The following is a 20645-nucleotide window of genomic DNA, read 5'->3' as shown; positions in this document are numbered from 1 at the left end:
GGAAAGAGAAGGGGGAGAGACAGAAAAATGTGTAGACAGAGCGGATGCTTTGTTTGTGCTTCTGCCCACTTTGTGAGGTGACGTACAATATTCCTGCCTTTCCAAAAACTAACAAAATGGTCATTGTTTGTGTTGCTGCTGCCTCTTGGCCAAGTTTGATCATTGACTACCACAGTGTATATGATGACTCAGTACTATACCTCAGATAGCTTAATCGAGATTACACTCTCACACTGCCTGAAGAACAACATGCGCACATCAAATGCTGCACCAATAAAGTCAGACTGTTGACGATTCATCCAGCAACTGTGTCATAAATGAATAATTGATGATGAGTCTATGTGACTGATGCTAACCCACATTCTCATGAGTGGATGCACACGCAATTCCTCAGCCTACTTCTATGCACAGTGTATGTCATTAACGCGCACAGCGGCACAGGTGGCAAACAAAGCCTACTGTCATTTGATTTCATGTTCAATAGGTGGAAGATTATACAGCTGGAGTCTTACTTTTGTTGGTTAAGTGAATAGTAATGAACCCAGCAGTTAGATATGGGGTACTACGGGTGGAGAGGAGGTGGTAGTGAAGGGGGGGTCAGCACTACGTGACGCCGAGCGCGTACTCAACGCACCCTGGCTGGCATTCAAACGCTTCTGCTAGAGAGCCCCAAGTCCCTGGGGGGATCCCTGACATGAGCCCACAGACATTAAGCACACAAATACATACTAGCACTTCATACACATAAAAGACCAGCTAAATAAAAACACTCAGAGGTAAAAGACAGTGTAAGTACACATAAGAGTCTCTTTACATAAAAAAAGGCACAAACAAATGGGCACGAACAAAAACAAAAGCTACAAAACCCCAGACTAAATGCACATACTGAGAAAGCACACACAGTAAAATCAACAAACAGACATAAACATGCAAACTTTCAAGCATGCAGGAAAACACACACACACACACACACACACACACACACACACACACACACACACACAAACATCACTTTGTGTGCATGGCTTCTTTGGATACAGCCCAGCCCCACACAACAAGCTGCATGAAATATTCAGTGAATTTTTCAACATGTGCTCTTTCCCCTTTCGCACGTGTAGAAGTGCAAAAAAAATGTAGGGGGGGGAGAGAGAGCGATGGGGAGATGGGAAGAAGGTGGGGGGGGAAGGAGTCAATGAGGGCAAGGCAGAGAGAGCATTAGGAGAGAGTGGATGAGCGAGCCAGAAAATGACTGGGAGAAGCAGAGAGAGAGAGGGGAGAGAGAGAGAAAACCCAGCTGACTCTGTTCCAAGCTACTCCCCTTAGCAACAGCCCTGGCTCAGCCTGCGTCCCATTGGCCAGTTGACAGCATGCATCACAATCCCATGCATGGCTCCTCAGCCAATCAGGGGTTTCCTTGCAACTCTGCATTTTGGATTTCATTTTCACCATGGCAACACAAGCCTGCTCTTGGCCGTGGATGTGGCCTGTATACACGCGCGCACACACACGCGCACACTCACACATTCCATACTGTACATACTGTACAGTGATGACTGTCCCTTGATGAGTTCCAGCCAAAGCAATTTGTCTGAAAGCTACAGAGATATAAACAAAACTCACATGGCAGGCAAGCTAACTCAAACAGCTAACTGCTGTATCCCCACACCTGTGAATGTGCAATGGCATGTGCCTAAGTGTTACACACCGAAGAACACACGGGAGCAGGAATATGATTTCATCCAACACAGTCAACCCAGGAAATGCTTGGATCAGTACCTTCTGACACATGAGAAGAAACACACAGTCTCACTCCATATTTGTCCATCTGTCAGTCTGCATCTTCAAATAAAAGCAAACAAACAGTCCTCCCTCAGATTCACTCTCAAGGTTCAAGAGGTATTTACGCTATAGTCTTGAATGCGTTGGACTGTGTGTAGGAGGAAGCAGAATTCTGTGTTATAGGTTGTTTTTTAATTAACGACGTGCACACAGTACAAAAGTCACTGAACACATAGCAACACATTTGTAACATGTTGATATATGTACCAACTCTGAAATGTCCTGCGTTTTCCTTCCATATCATATCAAATTGAATAACTCAGGGTAGTGCACTGACAAAGCAAGACATTTAAAAGACATCACCTTTGCCTGTGAGACACTGGAATGGACATTTTTCACCATTTTCTAACATTATAAAGACAACAATTAATCAATCCATGTATTAAATAATTGGCAGATTATTATGCAATGAAAACAATCCTTAGTTGGAGCCCTTTTGTACATTTGTGTATGTAAGTGCACATAATCTGCTTCATACTTCTCTACTGCACATCCCCATCGTAATGAGCTTGAGCTGCCATTACAGGAGCTGATGTTAACTGAAGGGCTACAGCAGGCTACATAGCAGATGTCTGCTCGTAATCTGTAACCTACACAGTACTAATAGCTGTTCGAGCGATTTCTGTTTCACTGGAGAAACTAGCTTGTTGGGATGAGACCTTAACATGGCACTTAATACATTTCAAACACACGCGCGGGGAGAGAGACACAGACAAGGTAACTAGCTATGTCCTCTTTGTTCTCTCAGTGAGGCGAGATATATAAAGGGGGCGAGAGAGGGAGGGAGAGTATCAAAGATATAAAGACAAGAGGAGAGAGGTGGAGGGGGGCACAAAGACAAAGAGAGAAGTAGTAGTGAGAGAGGTTGAGAGATGCATGAGACAGAACGGCTCCTGGAGAATAAGCAGGAGGAGAGACAATGAATAGCAGCTCCTTTACAGAAAGACACATGATGAATGGGTCTGCTGCCTAAAAAGCCAGCGTGTGTCTGTTCACCCCACAGTGTGTATGTGTGTAACTACAGGAGCAATCCATCTGGGCCATTGTGGCAGTGTCCACACTGCAGGTTGATATCCAGAATCCCCTCCCACAAGACGAAACACTACCATCAGCTCCAAAAACAGCACTTGGGGTCACTTGTCAAACTTAACAGCAGGTAATTAAAAGTAATAGCAGAGCTTCCCCTTGGGTTTGACGATAGGCCATGTATGTATCCCACAAACAGCAATTAGTCAGCCAATTACCCCGGGGCCTAATTATAACTGCTGTCCATAGGAAGGCTTTGGGGGGTACAATAATGGGCTCTTATGGTAACCTGTGTTTATCTAAGTAATCAATGATTAGCATGATCACTGGGAAAGGTCAGCACCTCACATGAAAGGCTGTTGCATAACTGACATTTCTGCATTGCTCTGGTTAATTGGTAAAACAGCAACAAACTGCTGTTTTCTGTTAACAGTTTGTAAAAGTACATATTAGCATGACATCTTGGGGGTTACACTGGGTGTTAGGAATTCAAAGACCGACACACCAAACATTGCTGAAGACTAGTCATATTTCTTTTATAGTGTAGGGTTGGGCAGTGTATCAATTTTATTGTTACTGTATTGGGGGCAGTGGTAGCGGCAATGGTGGCCTAAAGGTTAGAGGAGAAGCGGGATAAATCTGTGTGGGGAAAGTGAAAGTCAGTGTTGTCCCTCACTCACTACCATCACTGAATCGCTCATGAGCAGGGCCCTTAAGCCTAACTGCTCCAGTGGAGCTGTTCAGTGGCCTGCAGATCCGCTTGTGGTTGTACTGAGTAGCTTCCAGGTGTGAATGTGTGTCTGGGTGTTACTGTAAAAAAAGAGAGGATTGCTCTCGGTGAATGTAGGTATTTAGTCAATATAATCGTATCATATTTGATTTTATTGCACACTGCTAGCATTTATGTGCTGAGCATGAGTGCTTTTTAGGAGATTTCAAAATACAGATATTATTATTTTATGTGTCTGAAATGTGAAAAACAAATATATATTTATTTATCGTCAGATTGGCTAGCCATGCTAAGTTTGTTTTACTTAACCACTTAAAAATTGCTGTGTTGAGCTTTTATGCTATCAGGATAATATATACACAATACATGTGACTCGCGGAGCTTTATTGGCACAAGCTTTAAGTGCAGCGGTTACAACGACGCATTAGTTGGAGGCACTGTGTACTTTATTTGGGCTGATTCAATTAAATGCAGAGTAAGGGTCCTCCAGTGTCTGTGGGTGTGTATGTGCATGGATGTTGTAGCTCTCAGAGCAGAGGGCTAGGCGGCAGAAGCTCCTCTAATCGAGTTAGCTGTGATAACAGGAGTGGCAGCTGGCTTTCCAGGAATATACTCTCCTACTGAGCATGGACTCCCGGCAAGTGGATTTCACACATACATACACAGATTTACACACACAAATGCTCACAGATAAGGATGCATATACGCATGCAAATGTACCCAGCCTGACCCAGCTTTCTTTTTGAGGGGTTTTAAAAATGCATGTGTGGTGCTCTGGGTCTTCGGAGAGTAAATGCAAAATGTATGTACACATGGTGAGACAAGCTTATTAACACATCCATCTGTACATTCACACACCAGCTTCGATATATATTTCGCTCTGTTAAACTCTAACCCACACAGCCCCCCTCACATGTGCTCACATGTCACTGTTTCTGTATATTTCTGTGTGTGTTGTTTATCTGCTGGCTGCTCCTTGAGTCATTTAGGTAGGTCAATAGGTGAATGACGACTTCAGTGCCTGGCCACCTTTTTTGAACACAAACCTTAAAAAACCCTCTTAGCCACATATTGGCCCATTTACACTGTCTGAACTCAGTGACCTGTGCCAAATTGTGTAGTTGTGTTCATCAGTTCTGAATATGTTTGGATGGCTGATGCGTGACTTCAGATACAGCTCTCGGAACAGTTTGTTTTTCACGCAGGCTTCTTGGGTTTTTAAAGCAAGTCTACAGAAATGTCGACGATCACATCAACAGTCATAGGTAGGCATAGGCATAAAAATAAACACAATTTAAAGGTTATATGATGTCATCCTAATGTCATCTTGTATTTGGCTATTGCTCATATTTGTTATGACACATTCTGCCCACACACTGCTGTCAAATAAATTTTCAATTATGTCATTAACACTTTCAAAATTCTGAAATTCAGCACGTGTTTTCTTCACGAGGACACAGACAGAACAGTGAACAGTCAAAACCTCAGTCATCAGCACAGTGTACCACTATAGTTTCTGCGTTCATTGCATACTTTATCTGTCTGTACTGCTATATATCGCCCCCTATTGAATCCTTCTTGGACATACTGTACATACATAAATACACTGTACTTACACTGTACAATATATTCCTTTAGCGATCCATAAGTTCGTTAAAGCCAATTAGCTCTGTGTGTGTAGTCCCTTAACACAGGCAACAGTGGGAGTCCACAAGTCCCTGCACGTGCTGTATATTTGTAGAATACCACGTGAATGCATGCGTTTAAAGTTAAACATGACATGTCAGTGCTATGTACACACCATCTGCAAATGTGGAAAATGTGTGTTTATCATTTATGCTGTCAGCTTCAAAAACGCCTGCAAGCTCCATAAAGTATGTTGTATTCTTTCACTGACATCCTGTGTTTATGATTTTGAGTGTACAGTATAACTATGTGTTTAATATTATTACTATAGAGTACCATATAGTTCACACAGGAGCTCCACATGCATGTCAAAACAAGTCTATGAAACTATGAAAAGCTATTCCATGGTTAAGTAGAACTTTGGTCTCTCTCCGCAGATACCTATAATCAGCTGATATCAAACACACTGATGAAAATATACAATATTCCTTTGTTTCCCTGCAAGTTTTACAATAATAGGGGTGTAAAATGTATTAAGAGTAAACAAAAAATTAAAACAATTGTAGATGTCTGATTTTTTTGCTTTCTCTTTGGTCTGGTCTGTCGTAGCATATTCATTTGTCTTTGTAAAAAAATGCAGAGCTTTAACATATGAGCATCACTAATCTCTCATACCATCACACAAATTTGGATTAATGGGAATCATATGCAGGGTTGTCAGGTTGGATTAGTGGTCAGCTGTGCTGATCCAAAAATGGACACAAAGTTTGGTCAAAAGATTAGTCTTTTTTTTGGTTTGTTTGTAACATGATTAACATGTCAACTTGTATAGACGTCTGGGCTGCAATGGCTTAAATGTTCAATAAAAATATATGTCCTACAAGCAAATGCTTCTAATTGGAAAGATTTGAAAATGACGTGTATGGACAACTCAACTTTACGTACCATATTCTATAGGTGCAGTGTTTTAAAATGATATTGGTTAAGGCAACCAAACTCATTCAAATTAAGTTTACTGGAATTGGTAAGAAAAAGCAAAAAATACAACAAAACTACATGAGACAATAACAGAAGGATGTTGACAAAACTTTGACAAGGTAAATGACAAGGTAAATTCAACGCTTTCACTCGATATGTAAAATCAAGAAAGAGCATGTCAAAATAAAAAGGCTTCAAGCTCTAGTTTCACATCTGATCTATAGGATCCCTCTCTTCCAGCTCATCTCTCCTCCTCTACAGCCTCCCTCTCCTCTCTCCCTTTGCTGGCCTCTCACACACAAAGGCAGGGGGAGGCAGAGGTGGAGGAGGAGGGAGGGGAAGGAAGGCACAAAGGGCTGGGAGCTGCTGGCTTGCCCTGGGGAGAGGGAGGGTGAGGGGGTGGATGGGGGGTAACAGGGGGTCAAAGGGGGGCCATGGGGGTGTCGAAGGCTAGGGGGGTGGGGAGAAACCTGAGAGTCAGAAAGCCAGAACGGGAGCTGGGGTAGGAAGACGGGGAGAGGTGGTGGGAAGGGAGGGTCTGAGGGTGAGGGAGCACAACACAAGACAGCTTATAGCTCCAGTGGTGTTTTTTTGTTTTGTTTTTTTTATTCCACTTTGAAGGGGGGTTGGCAGTGGATTTGTTCAAGAAAGGGATTTGGTTCGGGAAATGCACATCCACTATCTACCAAAGCCTGTGTAAGCTTTACAGCTGCCTCTTTTTTTTAGGTTCACGTCTTGTGCCCTCACGTCACAGCTCAGAGCAACAACTACTGCACCTAGATTTTCTTCCCACAACTCAACATGAAGGCGTTGCTGCACTAAGGCAAATCTCCGAAAAAGCTTGTGGGAGCACTAGTTTGTCCTCAAGACAATGCAACTAATCCAGTTATGGTTTGGAACAACAACAGAAAAAATAGATGGTCACACTGTGGGTGTGAATTTGTGAAATACTCCACTAGATTATCCAGCGCAGAGTGGGTCTGAAGACATGTTGTTTCTTGTTACTTTTATTGAAATCTTTGAGTTGCAGTGATGATAAAGATGCATCTTGTATGTTTTCATCATGTGTAAATTGCCATGGTCATTTCCTGTGAGGCAAACATGCCAACATTCAGCTGCAATCAGCATCTACTTTCACAAGTCTACTCTTTATTTCTTTTGATTATGACATAGACTGTCAGAGGCTAGAGATAAGAGAGGCAAATTTAACATTCTTATACAGTGGAACAACTAGAATCCTGATACATAATTTGTATTTGTCTTGTTTTTATCTGGAATGTTGATTAACACAAACTAGCGCTCTATTCCTCACATGCTCAGAATATAAACTTTATAGAGGAGCTAGCAATATAGAAGTAATTTTTTTCCTTGGTCTTTCACTTGTGGAGCCATTCATACAGATACACACAAAAGTCGGGTGATGTTCAGTCATACACCGCCCAAAGCGCCACATGGTGGACCGTTGGCCTGACATCAGGGTCCATACAGTATGTGACTTCAGGCTTTGTGGAACACTACTTCCCAGTGTAGAGACCAGGAACAATCAATAACTGTGAGAAGAAATATGACAACCTGGCACTGTATATGACTCATGTTAGCAACAGTATTACTTAAAGGAGTATTTGTAAAAACATAAAAAGGGCTGTGATATTCACTTCTGCTTAAAAAAGGTAAAACCCTACAACATCCACAATAGACTGCACTGTGCCAGAACATTAACCACTCATGCTGATGGGTGGCATACTGCGAGTGGTGCAGTGCTTGGTTTTGGCTTGGAGTCCATTTTGAAACAGTAAGGGGAGCAGCTGGTAAGAAACAATACTGTATTGTATCTAAACTGTACAAAAATATGCGTTTGAAAACATTTAAGAATAAACAATGAACAGAATCGTGGTTCAGATTTGATCGCAGCATGATAAGGGTTTTCCAGTCTTCGTTTTCACTAAACAGGAACAACATAGTGGCCACTTTGTTTCACAATTTGTTGCAGCAAAACAGTACGATCAAATATGTTTTTAAAAACTTTTCGGTCAAAAATCAGCAGAGTAATAACAAGAACTTGGTTGATAGTTTTTCAGTACTGCCTACTGTAGTTTGAAAGTTTTTTGCAGGTTGAAAATCAGCAAAGCCCCCGTTTAAGTGTATTAATTTCGTTCTCCTACTAATAATCGCAGCTCTGGCCACTTGTTCTGGGCTGTCTGGAGAAGACAGTTGTTTCACATAAAAGGTTACATCCCTGTCTACCTGTCGACTCATTTGAGTTTGTATAAAAATACAGCACATGCCCCATCACACACACACACACACACACACACACACCCTTGCACTAATCTTGTACCATCTAACCTCCCTTAACTACCTCTAAAACCACTGTGGGGCCTTAAGACACTCACATCAGCACAGAAACACTTCATAGTAAGTGATGTCAGAGTTTATACTTAGATGCACTATTAAAACACACACACACACATACACTCAACTTACACATACACACAAGTATAGAGCATACCAACATAGGCTTGTGATGGCTGGGTAACGCAGGCCAAACAGCAAGCACAGCAAAGGACAGGAGGCATGTTGGGCATCTTCTTCTTTGCAAACTCTGTCACCCCTACCGCACACACACTCACACACACACACACACACACACAGACAGACCCTCCAAAGAGAGCTTACATGAGATCTAGCACACACACACAAACCCAATGCCCTCTTTTGCAGGAAAGTTACATAACCAGAAAGGCAGAGGAGCTCTCTTTTTGCACACCTCTTTGTTTCATCACATCATTCCTTTCCTCTATCCTATCTTTCATCCCTGCCTCTCCGTTCACAGCCAGTTGTTCTTTACTTGGACTCGGCGTGTCTTGAACAGGATTTCTTTTCACTACCAGCTGTTGTTTAAATGCACTAAAATCCCTTTGATGGCCTAAATGTGACTGTTAAAAGCTTTAACAGGGAGAATGTGGTAATACGCCCTCATAGACCTCCAGGAGGTGGATGATGTCAGCTCCACCTCTCCTCCTTCCTTCCCTACACCACTCCTCCCTCGATGACACCACTGATGATGACAGAGGAGGAGGAGGGTGAAGAGGAGTCTCTCCCCCTACCTCTCTTTCCTGTCCTCCTCCTCACCCACTGCTTCCTGCCGTCCTCCCCCCGAGGCATCCTGAGTCAGCTCTTGCCACCTCTCTTTCTCAGTCTCGCTCTCTACATCCTCCCTTCAAATCTGTTCCCATTTAAACCAAAAGCATTGTTCCTTCTTTTTATCCCATGTCCTTCATTCTCAGGGTTTGAGGCAGAGCCACGTATCTATTCACAACTTCTTAATCACTGCTGTGACAGATTAAAGTCAGCACAGAATAAATAAAATTAAGAAAGAATTATCTGTTAAAAAATGTTCTGACAGCATAGATCCTTTTCTGTTCTGCTTCTGCTGGCTGTGTGGCACATGTAGATGGCACATGGACTGGAGTATTTAGAAGAAAGAAAAGAACAAGAAGGAGGATGTAGACAAAGCAGATGGGAAAACAGATGCCATGTCCAAATGTCCTGTCCCACGCCTTTCACTGAACACTATCACCTGCTTCTATAAAAGAGGGTGTAATGCAAACTGGACAGTGGGCGACATCACAAGTTATTTGGGGTATTGGCATTTCCAAGGCCAGTAAAGTCTGAGTCATAACATTTACTGTTAAAGGGGAAAACCCTTATTAATGACACCATTAAGTGAACCTCAAGTAGCATCCTGTTGTTACATGTCGAGTAACGAGTCTAAATGTTGAAATGAGCCTGGAAATACATTACAATGATATTTAGAATAATGTAACTATCTGTAATGTTTCTATATTTTATTTGGACCATTGACGACATGATATTAAGCTTGAGCCACAAAGCACCCAATGCCAGACAAATGGCCTGCAGCCAAGCCTCAACCAGCCAGCAACCCCTGGTTAGCTTGGGTTACAATTAGCTAATGGGACACCATTGCCTTGCATTGCTATTGCAAAGGCAATCGCTAGTTATACACCTTCGCTTTGAGCAGTTACCTCAATAGCCATTTCCAGACAATGATTCTGCAACAGCACTGCAACGAAGTCTCGCATCTTCACCAATTTTTTCATTCACACTGAGCCAAACAGGGATGGCATAACACTGCTCAAGTGTGTAATTTTATACAGCATGCCGGCATTGTGAAACCAAAAGAGGTTTGAAAGACAGTTACAGTACATGTTATAACGTTGAGACTGGTGGGTTTTCTTTTCCGACTGGTTCCACCAACTGTTTATAATCTTAAGGATGCTGTTATATTGAATGTGATTGAGAGCCTGGCCCTCAAAAATATGTTTTATGCTTGAAATGACATCACAAAATCGTCATTGGTAAGTAGTAGACCCTGTTGGCTCTTACTCCCAGAGAGTGATGCTGTTTTCCGTGGGAAAGTTCACTGAAGACTTGATAGGGAGGACTGAACAGGTGGCGGTGAATTTTCATTAAACTTTGCGATTTGTTTTCTATACAAGATGTCAAAGACTAACTACAAAAACACAATAGTGGAAGGCAATAAAGACATGTGAGTAAGCAACATTTTGCTCGAAATCAAGTCACATAATCCCTGCCAGTCCACAGCAGGAGCTGCTTTGCCCTTGCTGCCAGAGACAGACAGTATTTTCGGGCAGAAGTGTGACATAAAGTTGGTAGGACAGATAGTGTGACAGTGACTTTTCATCTATTAATTCAACATTTCTTTCATCTTCTAAGTTGTGAAAGTCACTTACACTACCACATTACTGTTGTTTGGTTTTGTAACAGTGCTATAGTGTGTTTAGTGGTTATTTTATTATGAGAGATATTCAGGATCTGTTTCGTTGTTAGACTGTGAACGCCATCAAAACATCACATCCCTGTCCAGTGCTGCCAGCATACCATTACACACAGGCATCGATTTGCATTAGTTGTGACTCTGTTACTACCTCTGCTGATGGCTCAACTGTCCCCCATTACACCTCTAACTTTCATCCAGATGGCAAGGCATTACTGCAAAGTAATCCTGTGAAATATATTGTGATATTGTGGCTTTAGCTGGCTAGTGTTAGCTAATGTCAGCTTGCTTGCTAATGCAGACTAATTGCTAGTAATGTATCAAAATACTCTTTTGAGTGGATAATGTTTGCTAATTAATCAAGACTCCTGGGACTGATCTGGCCAGTAAATTGGGTGGCTTGCCTTTGGAAATTACTGTACTTTGACAACTGTGTGTGGACTTTCCAAGCCCATGTTAGTTAATATTGCCAACCATTAGTGCTTTAAGGAAGCGGAAGAGAAGCAGGCACGGCACTCAGGAGCACAGACTTCACATCTATTGGATTTTCACTGATAATTTGTCCACATTCTGCTATATGCAAACACGAGAGACGATGATGATTTCATGTTAGAAGTTACGTTACAATTCGTTGATATAGTTGCTATAAAAAGCAATTAATACATTCACAAAATTGCTTCAAATTGCTTCATATTGCACAATTAACTTCAAAATATCAGCAAATGTAATACATCAAAATAATATGAAGCATTTATTCCTCATCAATGCCATTCCTGCATTTCAAATTCAATTTGAGGGTTCCTCCCCCTACGGTATCAACATCTGCAAGACAGTACGCTTACTGGAGTCTATGGACTCCTACTGATCTGCACAGCAAAATTGTGCAGCTGAACATATGCCACTCATCTACTATGTCTTAAACTTGATCCCTGTCCAAATAAAACGTCTGACAAAACTGGTCCCAGGTGCAGCATATGGAATTATTTCACTTACAACGAGGCAACATCAAAACCCTGGTGTTAAGGGTGCTGCCAAGCTCTGTAAGTCAAATATGCTGACATCATTATTGCCTTAGATTTATTATTAGTATGAAAGTCAACTCTCTGGAATCTTACCAACACTAGAGGGAATGACACACAAACAGCTTGTGAACCCTACAACACCCTACAAGTAATGAACAAAATCAGTACCAGGATACAGTACCAGCCTTGTTGTACATTTATCGATGTGGTGTATAAAAACGCTACAAGCTGTGATGATAGTAGATGAGGCACACTATGAGACTAGAACCAAAAGGGAAAGTGATATGAGGCACCATGTCTTAAGGGTGAGAGTGTTCACATGTGTACAGAAAGATGCTGATTGACGGGCTGTCATTATAATAGATGCCAGTGCTCACAGTTACATGTTTACCAGAAAATGTACAGCAGTACTCTTCATTGTTCAGTCAGTTGACATGTCAGTCAGTGTAACAGATAAGGTAAGACCTCCACTACATAATTTACAAAGGAACCAATGATGGGTACGAACCTACAATTTTGCCCAAATAACACTCTGACTTTGCAATACACTACACCTAAAAGATGGAATAAATATATATATCTATATATATGTACCAACCGTCAGTAAATTTAGACTACTTGATCTATAGTAATAGTACTGTTTTTAGGGATTAGCTTTAGATGCAAGTGAAATGAGAACAATAATTCTTATACATTTAAAGGACCATCTTTATCTTTTTCTAAGAACCTATCATCTCTCCCTCCTACTTTCTGCTCAGTAACATGTGTCCATGTGGTCTTAAGGGTTTTTTTTGTGCACATGTGCATTCATGTGTATAATGGATCTGATTCATGACCAGCTGTAAATGTATGTAATAAAGCCAAGCAGGCTAAGTGGTGGAAAACACCAGGTGTGCGAGATTTGGCTGGGTCTGCTGGTGCTGGTGTTACGGACTGTGTGAGTGTGTGTCTTTGTCTTTCTGATGGAGATCAAAACAGTAGGTGAGACGGGTGTTGATGTGTTTGAGATAAAATTCAAGTGAGGGCTGTGTGTGTGCAAATGAAACAGAGCTGGTATTTGGTTAGGTGTGTATACACCTTAGCAAAGGTGTTAAATGTATACTGCTCAACTGAAGTGCGTGTGTGTGCTTGTCTGGCCCAAGGCCCAATCAATTTATTAGCTGTAGTGAAACAGGCAACTGCTGAGGGAAAAGAGAAAAAGACCTACATGTAAAACATCGAAGGCCTTGTCCACATGCATACAGATATTTTGCAAACTGAACATTTTCCTCTGCGCTTTGGCCTCTAGATCAAATGCAAACAGCATTTTAGTTTTCATAATTTTCAATTATCTGTGTTGACAAAACTGAGCGTTTGGTAAATTTGGTATCACCTCAATTTATGTTCACAGTTTGACTTAGCAGTGTGTATGGCTGTGAATTTATTATTTTGTTTTCATTACAAAGCTCATCACATATACTCAGACAGTTCATCTCTGGTGCATGGTTAACATGGACTTTATTGCCGCCTACTGGCCTGGCAATTTTGTTTGAGCATTAATTTTTTTTGGGCTCCTGTGTGCAAAGCAGAGATTATTTGTAAAACCAGGCTATTGTCATCAGATTTTATTCTATTTTTTAGAAAAATATCAAGGGAATATCAGAGGGGGACAATACTAAAACAAGAGGCCCCAGAAAAGCACACACATCAAATCACAAATACAAAAATACAACAAATCAAACGGGTTCATGTGATATAATATTCGAGCAAGCAAGCAGCAGGTCAGTACAAACTTTAAAATATACTGTCTATCATTAATGTGTGAGTGAGTAAATGCAGCAAACCTTTTTTATCAGGCCTCATAACCTGAACGAGTCAGTCACAAAGTCTCCATATAAGGTGCATACTGTGTCAGAGAGGCATTCCCTGTACCCCAAACAAACCGTCAAAACAACAGGCCCATATTACAAATGGAATGGACACAACGGTCTAATTGAGCGCAAAATGGTTGGAATTTAGTTTCTAATGGTTATGATTTCAAGTGTCCTTTCAGGGAAAAGGGAGAAAAACTCCCTAAGTTTGTATTTTTTTCTGAAACATTAAGGACAGCTTAGATGGAAGTCGTAAAGAAGAGGCGGTTCTACATAGATCTGATGCCACATCTGCAGGGATTTCTGTGTCACCCAGCTAAATTGTGTGTTGAATTACACAGTGTGAGATGCTGAACACATTGTACCCATTTGGTGGATATTTTAATACATCTGAGCTAGTCAAACATTTCATTATTCTGAAAGAATCTCAGACAAACACATCTACTGGACAGACAAAACAGGAATGACAGACATCCCAACATGACAAAACAGGGAAGTATTTTCATCCCATGTGTCATTTCAGGCAGGTCAAAGTCTGGATAAGAGGTCAAAAGTCTTACCTGGGCAGGTGGGTGCATGCAGCAAAATGTAGATGGCTCCCCTGCAGGGAAAACAGAGTGATATGGATCAGTCCAATTTGTCTGACATTATTAACAGCCAGCTTTGGGAAATTTGGGTTTTTTTTATAGAATGTATTGCAAGTTTATTTAAAACATTTACTTTATTTGTGAGTAAATGATATGAATTAGATACTAGTTCAAACTGGATCTCTTCTAAAGAGAACAACAGTAATTAGAAATAATACAGTCCAGTTGCCTATGATACAGCGCCTAGATTTACCATGACCTGGATGACTGAGATCAACAATACAGTAGTAGGTTTTACACAGAATAAGAAATTATTTTCCAAGTGTTATAATAGTTAATCAATTTTGTCATTTTTCTAAGCAAAAATATAAAATTTTTGCTTGTTCCAGCTTTTTAAATGTACAGATTTGCTGCTTTTCACATCATTTACGATCGTTAATAGAGAGTCTCTGGGTTATGACTGCTGTTTACTGTTATAATAGCCAGTTTCCATTGACCTGAAGTGTAAACTGAAGTGGGCAATGCCCTAGCCCTGACCCTTGATAATACATCCTTGTTAAAATGGTTCAGCTCAAAACTGGTGGTGGAAACATTGGATGGTTTCAAGAATCTTAAATGGATCTGGTTCAAGAACCAGAGGTAATTTGGTGGAGAAGGAGTGTTTGGACTGTGGGAAATTGTGAGCATTTTTCAACATTTCTTTATATTTTGCAGACTAAACAATTAGTCGTGAAGGTAATCGATGATGACAGTTATTATTAGTTGAAAGCTATGTATGAGCCAAGCTCTTACATTAAACTATATAGCTGCTTTGTCCATCTTACCGTCACTGATGAAGGCAACAGTGCTTTCCATTTCCTCACTGTACAGTCCATCTTGAGCGGCGGTGCTGGTGATTAACATTTGCCCATTAGTGCCTACAATATGTCACACAGCCCGTAAGCCATTTCACTCAAGGCTTCAGTCAGGCCCTGGAGGTTCCTCAAACACAGCACAGCAAGGCTTGGCCATGTCCCTCAGTCCTTCTCTGTGAATGGGAAAGATAATTATTCATCTTTTTGATCATAAATTCACAAAATGAGGCAGTAATTAAGAACAGTACTAACACAATGTCAAAACAGTCATCGATATCACTGTCTTTCAGGTACATCTACATGGCTGAACTACAACTGCAATTAATAGGGTGGTTTTATCTTCCGATCAAATTCACAAAAATGTAGCCTGCCTTTTCAGAACTGCACTGTAAGGAGTTAGCAGCTGTTCCCTGAAGACTAGACAAAGATTGGACTGCGAATGTGTTGCCATCTAGGGGAGAATACGCACTCTTGCATGTCAGCAAGATTTCCAGGTAATATAACTTTATTCACCACTGTATGACCACAATGCCTCAATGTTGACGTGTTATCCTTTCATCTCGATAATCTAGGTCAAAGCCTCAATACTTAAAGTATTAATGCCAACTCAAGTATTTGTCAATTATACAGAAAAGGAGATATAAAGAAAAGCAAGAAGGCAAGTGACAGAAAGTATTTGAGGCCACCAAACAACAATAAATACAAGTCATTTGATGTACAGTGTCCCGTAAACAGGGGTGTTGCTTAGGGGTCCTTAAGCAACACTATGGGCTCTACTATCAGGTGAACGAATAGTGAAGTGGTACTTTTTTTATGAGAAGGACTGTGAGGGAGGTGTTGTTCATACCGTTCATACTGTGCCGGCTACAGGTCACAGTGGTGTTCCTGTGTATTATGAGGAACCGTCAGTGTTGCTAATATTGTACAGTTGTTTCAGGCTCAGATTGGCGCAGAAGCCGTTCTCTTGAATTATAATGCTGCAAGTCACTGAAGTAGCCTACAATAAAATGTACTGCAACCTGTATCGTTTTTTGTTTTTTTTTGGTATATGTTCTAGCTTAGAACTTTCCAAATACAATTGTTCAGCATAGCACCTTGAAATGATTGGGCCAGACTTTCAAGTATGTCTAAAATACCCGAATTATAAGTTTTGGCACAGTAAAATGTTAGCTGCCCCACTATGTTTACAGTTTTTGCAATTTAGCTAGTTAGCTTAGATAAATATAAGCACTTTACCATGTTTCCATAACATTATGCCTTTTACACTAACCACCTACCGCTGGACTTCAGTCTGGGGCCTTGGAAAATTACTGTTAAGCCTTAAACTTTTGAAATTAACTAAATTAAATATATACATGAATGAATAAACCAAGTTATTATCTGCTTTGCACGGTCCTCCTGGAGCCTTCCCGCCTCTGGCCACAATCGTTTTAATTTGTTGCAGCTGTCAGCAGCTCCTCTAATCGCACTGCATTGTGGGACATACATTCATCAGCAACAAAGTAAAATTAATAAATAAATTTTTCTACTGATATCCAAGCTTGCATAATGGTGTCATTTTGTCGTGTCGACACACTGCTCACCCTGTCTATAATTATTTAAGTAATTAAGACACACATGTAGGACAGGCCGACAGGTTTAATGCATGACAGGTGCACTGTGGGTCCCGAGCTACATTTCAAGATGCGTCACCGACCACTGGATAGTGAGGCTTACATTTCTTTGACAAGGTAGCATAATTTGACATAACGCATAACTTTCACTTGTCACTAGGAGTTCAGCCGTAGTTTCAGTGATTCATTGTCCTGAGTCGCCGCCCAGTGGCAAAATGGCCGAAGCGCAGCAGGACCCGCCAGAAGAGGGGTGGAGACAGGAGGAAAAAAACCGAAGGGGAAGAGAATTCAAACGCTCTTCCTGGAAATAGTAGCGAACCCGCCACAACTTCACCACATGACATTTCAGAAAGAAAATGCGACACTCCTTCCTCTGAAACCAATGAGCCCGCATTTCATTCAACGACCCCGCCAATCGACCCCGAAACCCACACAAATACCCCGGCCACGCGTTGTGTATCACGCCCACGGACACGATCCATCGCATTTTCGTGCATTTTTCAACGTGTAATCGAGATCAACACGGGGGCGATTGCGACATCACCAACTCTTACCTTCCCGTAAACGATTCCTTTCCTTACCGTAAAAAAAAAAAAAAAAACATGACATCACCAACTTCAGTTTCAATATGAATGTCGGGAAAAGAGACAAAAACAGCTGTCAGGGGCACAGGAACCCGAGACTGCTGCAGTATGGAAACTTATCGGCCCCTATTCATGTAAAGTTAGACTTGTGTCGCTCATTTCGCTGTGTACGCACACGATCGCATCGTCTCCGTAACTATCACGAATATGCAACCTTCTATTTTCCACAAAAGGTGCAGTTTTTTTCTGCTCTCCTAAAAAAAAAACGACCATCGTATTAATATATCGTAATTTTTTGGGGGGGCCGTCATGTTGATCGTGTCCTTTTAAGATTTATCACAGGATGAGGATACTGTAGTTCAGGTTGTTTTCAATGGAGTCTGATTGGTTCCCCTGTTACAATTAGGTAACACGGGCTGTACAGCCTCACATGTCAGCATGCATGTAACCCCCCTGGCGGAGTCAGAACTGTGCGTAACGCTTACCTTTTTATGTGCAATCCAAAAACCCCCAAAAATGTGCTGGAGAGGTGCCGTGCAGACTCTCGTGTAATAGTGGAAAATCTGCAAAGCGGTCCATCTCTCTCCGTCCCCAGCCACGGATGACGCAGCCCCCTAAAAAAGCCCTCTCCCAAAAAAACATGAAGCCCCATTCAGCCATCCGTGAGGCGTTTTAGGTGCAGACGGTCGACACGGGGAGCACTGTACACGCAGATAGCTCGCAGCCCAGGTTGAGAAAATGTGGATGGTTGTTCGCCCATGGGCAAGGCATGACGGAGGGGGTGGGGAGGAGGGGGGAACTCATCAGTGATCTTGCATCTCTCTGCACAGTCATATCGCCTTTGCTAAATGATTGCACAGCTCGTTTCCTCCTCTGAAGACCATCTGGTAAAAAAATCGCCAGCTCCTGTAGCCCTCCAAAGGCAGGCAGGCAGGCAGAGACAGGCGGCGGGGGTTCGCAATGGGCACGGATTCCCTTGATCATCCAAAAAAAAAAAAAAACCCCACACAACTGATATCCATTTCCGAGAGAGGAGCCGTCCGCCGCGATCAGAGCAGGCAGTCCTTCAAGAAATTGCGCAGTTTTTATTCCATTGAAACGGAGACTCTTTCCCTTCTGTCCCCGTTGAAAGGCTCTTTCCCTTCCTCCTCCCTCCCTCCCTCCCTCTCTCCCTTTCTCTCTCTCCTTCTCTCTCTTCCCTCATGCAGGTTTATTTTCGGTGGAAGAGTCTTGGACATTCACTGCCCCGCCTCCGTAGTCACTGGCAAACGCACTGTACAACTTGCCCAAATTCCATTATTAACTATCAGCGGAGAACAACTGGACCCCAGGTTTTTCCTTGTAGAACTACTTTTGGTTCAAGAGTGGAGCTCTCTGTTAGAGGTGGTTACCGTGAGGGGGGGCAAGAGCCACTCCAGGAATCAAAAGTTGTGCTTTAAAGATCATGTCAGGTCCCTGTCATTTCCCAAGACGCTGAAAAACTAGGGCAAGAGCATGGTGGGAAATCAAATGAAAGCACAAGGCAAACCCATCAAGGCAAGTGGCTCCCACACAGAGATTCAGCCGGCTCCCCGGGGCGCTGCAAGTGTTGTCAGGGGGTGCCTTGCAAAACTGCAGATTGGTTTAATTTCACCGGTGATATATTCAACAGGAGACGCCGTGACCTGATTAGACATTCACCCGAAGATCATCCTCCAATGTGACAGACAACGCTTTTAAAGAGGGTCTACGCGGTTTTTAAAAGAACGGTCCCCGCAGGTCCTTATCGCATGAAAAACGTTCAGATTCCCTCATCAATGAACGTCCACATTCTTCAAAAGGCATGCGAGTGGAAGTGGCCGGTTTACAGTTTCTAAGTAGATAAGCAGATGGAAGAAGTTGGCTCCCAGTGCCCTCAAGAAATGAATATTTCTGCGGGCGGGGAGCGCTTGAAAAGCTTGGCTCTAATAATAAGACACGCACTGCTCGGACACAGAGATAGCACCGCTTACAAATATGACAAGCGCTCTAAATTTGCACTTTGGATACCGTATTCCCGTCCGGGAATACACACAAATCCATGTCACCAATTAGACGGCGGGGTTTTATTACCGTCGCATAACAACAACAAGCACGTCTTTAACCGTTTCCACACCACGTTTGCACTCTCACTCGTTTCAGTTGAAGCTTTTATCCGTAAAACACCTCCAAAGTCTGATATTTTTGTTACAACTGGGCCTGAGAATAAGTCAATTTGAATTTGAATTCAGCATGTTGCTATGAGTGCCCCCCCCCCCCTCCTCTCCATCTCCCACCCAACCAGAGCCACACACACAGAGACCTGGGTCTGATAAAGAGGCTCTTAAACCCTGAGGAAGTCTGTGTTCGGTCTTTCAGGGGGACAATCCTTACGTCTGAATACAACCTTGAACTCGGCCCCCCCCCTCTCTGGTTCCCCCTCTCTCATTACTGGACCATTCTTCCTCCCGGCTCACTTTCTCCAGGGTCCTTCTCTTGTTTTTCTCTCCCTCCCTTTCAGGACTTTTTTGGGCTGAGTTCTTTCCAGCGGGGAAGTCCGGGCCTTCTCTCTCTCTCACACACACAACGGAGAGCGACTCCAAACGTCTTGTCTGCAAAGCTTCATTAGAATTCATTTGTTTGAATAGGTTCATTTCTCCACCGGTCGCTCCCTCCCTCTGTCCTCTTCTGGGGAAATGGGTATTAGCATAAAAATATCCTTTTCCCTCACCTTTGATTAACTGCGTTGTTTGTGTGTGTGTGTTGTTACTGTGTGGGAGGGTTTTTGTGAACCGGTGTGCAAAAACCAAGGATTAAATCAAATCTTTTTACAAAATTTCAATATTATTCTTTGGTTTGAAAATGTTAAGCTACAAATAACCGTACCCTTTTGTTCATATTTCAATTTGCTTTATGGCTCCAGGACACGAACCAGGAAGTGATATCTTGCAGGATTCATACAAAATATTTGAAAAATCAATGTTTATTCCCAGGGATGTAATTTAGCACAGATTTTTTTTTTTTTTATAGCCCAGGGCTGCCTTCATACGAATGTTTTGTCAGCTCTGTTATGTTAATGCAAAATGGATGACAGCTCATCAGATTACCTAACAATTTTAT

The 20645-nt window shown here is 42.1% G+C and overlaps 1 protein-coding gene across 1 annotated transcript in view; it reads right to left on the bottom strand.

The window, feature by feature from the left end:
- kdm6ba (lysine (K)-specific demethylase 6B, a) overlaps nucleotides 1–18687 on the bottom strand; it is a 99042-nt gene extending 80355 nt beyond the window's left edge. Inside the window, exons 1-3 of the mRNA XM_030429965.1 lie at nucleotides 18014–18687; nucleotides 15302–15504; nucleotides 14451–14491 (exon numbers count right to left, since the gene is read on the bottom strand). The gene's annotated coding sequence lies outside the window, so the exon portion shown is untranslated. The remainder of the gene's footprint in view (nucleotides 1–14450; nucleotides 14492–15301; nucleotides 15505–18013) is intronic.
- Between the last annotated feature and the right edge of the window lie 1958 nt (nucleotides 18688–20645).

Source organism: Sparus aurata, chromosome 10 (genome assembly GCF_900880675.1).
Source record: "Sparus aurata chromosome 10, fSpaAur1.1, whole genome shotgun sequence".
NCBI lineage: Eukaryota > Metazoa > Chordata > Actinopteri > Spariformes > Sparidae > Sparus > Sparus aurata.
This window is presented reverse-complemented; position numbering and strand designations above follow the sequence as displayed.